Here is a 6162-nt window from a genome sequence, read left to right as displayed (position 1 = left end):
CTTTTTTGACTGTGAAACATCAGTCTGCTAGTGTAATCTAATTGCAGTTGCCTGCCTGCCAGGGTGGGTGCCAGGCCCACTTGCCAACTAGTGCCACCACTCATATCTGTTGTAACAGTAGTGTAAATTTAAAAAAAAAACTTTTTTGACTGTGAAACATCAGTCTGGTAGTGTAATCTAATTGCAGTTGCCTGCCTGCCAGCGTGTGTGCCAGGCCCACTTGCCAACTAGTGCCACCACTCATATCTGTTGTAACAGTAGTTTAAATTAAAAAAAAAAAACTTTTTTGACTGTGAAACATCAGTCTGCTAGTGTAATCTAATTGCAGTTGCCTGCATGCCAGCGTGTGTGCCAGGCCCACTTGCCAACTAGTGCCACCACTCATATCTGTTGTAACAGTAGTGTAAATTTGCAGTTGCCTGCCTGCCAGCATGTGTGCCAGGCCCACTTGCCAACTAGTGCCACCACCACTCATATCTGTTGTAACAGTAGTGTAAATTTAAAAAAAATAAAATAAATTTTGACTGTGAAACATCAGTCTGCTAGTGTAATCTAATTGCAGTTACCTGCCTGCCTGCCAGCGTGTGTGTGTTTCAGGGCCTGCCAGGGCACATTGTCACACTAGTGCAACTCATATCTGAACAGTAGTGGACATTTACAAAAAAAAAAAACTTTTTTGACTGTGAAATAATAGCAGTCAGTTTCCTTCACACGTGTGCGTTTCAGGGCCTGCAAGGGAACATTGTCACACAAGTGCAACTCATATCTGGTGTAACAGTAGTGTACATTTATAAAAAACAACTTTTTTTTTTTTAATGTGAAATAATAGCAGTCAGTTTCCTTCACACGTGTGCGTTTCAGGGCGTGCCAGGGCACATTGTCACACCAGTGCAACTCATATCTTGTGTAGTAACAGTAGTGTACATTTAAAAAAAAACAACACTTTTTTTACTGTGAAATAATAGCAGTCAGTTTCCTTCACACGTGTGCGTTTCAGGGACTGCCTGCAGTTACAAAATAAATTAAAAAGTATGCTTTACACAGCGTATAAGGGTGATGTCACAGCACAACGGGAATCTGACAGGGGAAGAGGTGAAAGTAATCCTCCTCCTCCCACGACCACGCCGGCAAAGACAGGACGCTTTACAGACATGTTGTTGATGGAGGACATGCAGAGCTTTTTTTTTTTTTTTTTATAAACAAAGTGTTTTTTTATTTGACATGTTACAACACAACAGAAAACACACAAGAAAAATATTAACAAAATCTAACATAAAAATACACAAACATTTTATGTCAAAAACTGCTAAAATATAAAAACTTGCTATTGTCTTATTAATTTTAAATATCCCAGTAAACCATTTATGCTGTAAACATTTTTTTGTGTCCGAAAGAATAGTTCCATACAAAATGGCAGCTCACTATACACAAATAAGTGTGCTTCACTAAACAATTAGAAGCGGTAATGGAAGACGCAATTAAAAAATGATCAATAAAATAAAAATAGAACCTTGTCTGCAATCCATGTTTTAGAAGGGCATACAAATAATATATAAAAGCAAATAGTATGTAAATACAATTGCTTCTCCAATTTAGTCTTCAGTAGAAACCTGTAAACCAATATTTTAATGATACAACATTTAAAAGGACATTAAAAGGGCATGTTATATTTCAACAGAACACAGGATTGAACTGGCTCTTCTATATAAATACAATTTTAATCCCAGCAAAGTGGTTAAATATGTAGTTAAAGCCCCATTCAGAAGCAGGAAGTCTGTCATGTTCAGAAAATGGCAACAGATGATTGGCTAGGTCGTGAAACCTACTGATTGTGGACCGGCTGTGCCCTGCACAGGAGCTGCATATAGAAGTGGGACTTTACCGATGCATTTAACCCTATCGTGAGAGATCAATAATATCAGGTAATAAAATTCAAGGGTCACTACAAAGACATTTAAAAATATGGGCTGGTTCATTGTTTCTCCCACAGTGATTATCATTGGTAGTACATCTGAAAATGTTATGTCTGTTAAAAAGAAAGGTTCTTTTCCCAAAATTAGGTTATTTTTCTCAGATGCAACTGTCACTATACATTTATACTGCAGAAATAGGTGTCTGCTAGGCCAAGGTAGGGGAGATGCAAGTACAAAGTAAAGACCTTGATAAACATAAAAAATAACAAATAAAACGTTTTCCAGCTAACACTGAAAGTTTAACAACTGTTTAAAATGACCAGTAAAGTCAAAATTATACCTCTATGATTCTGACAGAGCATGCAATATTAAACAACCTTTTAATTTACCTTTAATAATAATCTATAATGTGCCTTATTTTCTTGGTATCCTTTGTTGAAGAGTAAACCTAGGCTCATGAGCTGCAATGCACTACTGGGAAGCTAGCTGGTGATTGGTGTTGGCGCATATAGGTTTTGTTCTAACAGCAAAAGTCAATCTATTTGAAACTCTTATTGCCGTCAATAGATTGATTATGGACTTAACGTTAAGCTATGTGGGCTAATTTTGCCTTAGTTTTCCTCCAATCTCTATATAAGTTGGTGGGAGCTATCAAGTTTTTTCAACAATAAACTCCTTCAGAATAAAATTAATGCATACAAACTATATATATATACAGGGAGTGCAGAATTATTAGGCAAATGAATATTTTGACCACATCATCCTCTTTATGCATGTTGTCTTACTCCAAGCTGTATAGGCTCGAAAGCCTACTACCAATTAAGCATATTAGGTGATGTGCATCTCTGTAATGAGAAGGGGTGTGGTCTAATGACATCAACACCCTATATCAGGTGTGCATAATTATTAGGCAACTTCCTTTCCTTTGGCAAAATGGGTCAAAAGAAGGGCTTGACAGGCTCAGAAAAGTAAAAAATAGTGAGATATCTTGCAGAGGGATGCAGCACTCTTAAAATTGCAAAGCTTCTGAAGCGTGATCATCGAACAATCAAGCGTTTCATTCAAAATAGTTAACAGGGTCGCAAGAAGCGTGTGGAAAAACCAAGGCGCAAAATAACTGCCCATGAACTGAGAAAAGTCAAGCGTGCAGCTGCCAAGATGCCACTTGCCACCAGTTTGGCCATATTTCAGAGCTGCAACATCACTGGAGTGCCAGAAAGCACAAGGTGTGCAATACTCAGAGACATGGCCAAGGTAAGAAAGGCTGAAAGACGACCACCACTGAACAAGACACACAAGCTGAAACGTCAAGACTGGGCCAAGAAATATCTCAAGACTGATTTTTCTAAGGTTTTATGGACTGATGAAATGAGAGTGAGTCTTGATGGGCCAGATGGATGGGCCCGTGGCTGGATTGGTAAAGGGCAGTGAGCTCCAGTCCGACTCAGACGCCAGCAAGGTGGAGGTGGAGTACTGGTTTGGGCTGGTATCATCAAAGATGAGCTTGTGGGGCCTTTTCGGGTTGAGGATGGAGTCAAGCTCAACTCCCAGTCCTACTGCCAGTTTCTGGAAGACACCTTCTTCAAGCAGTGGTACAGGAAGAAGTCTGCATCCTTCAAGAAAAACATGATTTTCATGCAGGACAATGCTCCATCACACGCGTCCAAGTACTCCACAGCGTGGCTGGCAAGAAAGGGTATAAAAGAAGAAAATCTAATGACATGGCCTCCTTGTTCACCTGATCTGAACCCCATTGAGAATCTGTGGTCCATCATCAAATGTGAGATTTACAAGGAGGGAAAACAGTACACCTCTCTGAACAGTGTCTGGGAGGCTGTGGTTGCTGCTGCACGCAATGTTGATGGTGAACAGATCAAAACACTGACAGAATCCATGGATGGTAGGCTTTTGAGTGTCCTTGCAAAGAAAGGTGGCTATATTGGTCACTGATTTGTTTTTGTTTTGTTTTTGAATGTCAGAAATGTATATTTGTGAATGTTGAGATGTTATATTGGTTTCACTGGTAAAAATAAATAATTGAAATGGGTATATATTTGTTTTTTGTTAAGTTGCCTAATAATTATGCACAGTAATAGTCACCTGCACACACAGATATCCCCCTAAAATAGCTATAACTAAAAACAAACTAAAAACTACTTCCAAAACTATTCAGCTTTGATATTAATGAGTTTTTTGGGTTCATTGAGAACATGGTTGTTGTTCAATAATAAAATTAATCCTCAAAAATACAACTTGCCTAATAATTCTGCACTCCCTATATATATATATATATATATATATATATATATATATATATATATATATATATATATATATATATATATATATATATATATATATATATATATATATATATATATACACACACATACACATATGTGTTGGTGTGTATATTTATTTTTTATACCCAAACTGGAGGCCAGGGAATTTTTAACATATCTTAATTCTAATTATAAGGGTCTTAAAGGGATTGTTATGTTACGTATGAACTAGTACCCTTGATTTTATGCAGGATCACTCAGTCTCACACCTTACCTCGGGTTCACTAAGATCTAACTTGTGGAACCCTGTTATGCTCATAGATCTGAGGGTCACTACTGTAGGATACAGTGTGAAGATGGTATACAAGGAACATGGAATGAGCTAAACCACAATACAGTATGTAATATAGGATAACTCCAATTCCAAAGTTTAGAGAGAATAAAAAACTTAATCACTTTCCAAGTTAGTTCCAGAGTTGCATCACAGACATATAAAATATTTACATAGCTTGCACACACACACACACACACTTTAGTTAGAGTTGTGCAAGGTAAGTTCATTGGTCATTTACAGCCGGATATAAGATATGCAGTAATAAGTAGTTGCTGAGTTAAAGTCAGTTTAAGCACATAAAGTACATCAGTGGTTAATGCTAGAGGGAGCAGTACCTTGAAGCATAATGTTAGATTTGCAGAAGTCAGTATGCAAGTAAATGTAATGAACCACAAACGGAAGAAATGATATCAGAGTTAGTACATGAAATAAGCTGGTTAATAGCTTGGTATGGCAGGTAAACTTGATTACTTGAGGCAAAGCAGAAACAAATGACATGAGAGGTAAGATATCCTTATTTGTACATTGGTAATACAGACCGATAAATCCTGATGGTAGAATATACAAACCGGCTTCCCAATTAGTATTAGCAGCGTGGAGCAGAGCGGTATTACCGAAGAGGCAACGCAGACAGCGTGTGCTGAGATTCAGTGAGTGTGTGTGGCAGCTGCGGTTTCACACAGAGACAAGTCGGGCGTGACGTCACACGCCAACGGAACAGCATGCGAGTGTACAGGATGCAAGCAGCAGCGTGAGAGACAGTATCAGAGGTGAGGTGCTGCAATTCCACAAGTCTTGAGAAACTGGAAATTAGTATCAGTAGAAGGAAATCCCAACTTAGACAGGAGGGAATAGCTGGGTGTGTAGCGTTCAGGAACAGTGAGTGACTGAACAAATTACCAAGCAACGTTCAACACTAGGTGGAGCCTTAAATAGCAGTATGGTAATTAGAAGTTAAAGTTACAGAATGGTAAAACCCTGACAGGGATAGTCTAGTCAAAACCAAACCTGACACGGTTCACATAGAGCATGCAACTCCAGCAACCCTCCAATCTACTTCCCTTATCAAACCTTCTTCGTTCTCTTGGCATCTCCACTTGAATGTAAGCCTAGGAGACGGCTCATCCCTGGTTAAGAACCTGGGCAGTGCCTGCCTACCGGTGGCTACATTTAGATACCAATCAGAAAGCACCACCCAGGTGCCGAACCAAAAATGGTCCAGCTCCCATACGCACATTCCTGCTTTTTCAAACAAAGATACCAAAAGAACGAAGAAAAATCAACAACAGGAGCAAACTAAAAAGTTGCTCAAAATTGCGTGCCCCATCAGAACCACGAAAGTTCAATCTCGACTTGACTGTCCCCTTAAGTTTTACCAATGAGTATAATAAGATGATGATACCATACCTGGATGTAACTTTGGAAGGTTAAAGTGAATGTAAATCTTCATGCCAAAGTGCCCGGTCCTTTTAAAAACTGACCAAAAACAGGGGCACTCCCATGCGGAGCTTGCGGTTGTGCAAATGGACTGTTTGCGGTTGTTTGGGGTGCGTTAAACGGGGAGTTTGGTCTGTCACTGTGAAGCGGGCATAACCCTTACACTACCTGATCGATACAACATCATACCTGATGT

Source organism: Bombina bombina, chromosome 10 (assembly GCF_027579735.1).
Source record: "Bombina bombina isolate aBomBom1 chromosome 10, aBomBom1.pri, whole genome shotgun sequence".
Classification (NCBI taxonomy): Eukaryota; Metazoa; Chordata; class Amphibia; order Anura; family Bombinatoridae; genus Bombina; species Bombina bombina.
This window is presented reverse-complemented; position numbering follows the sequence as displayed.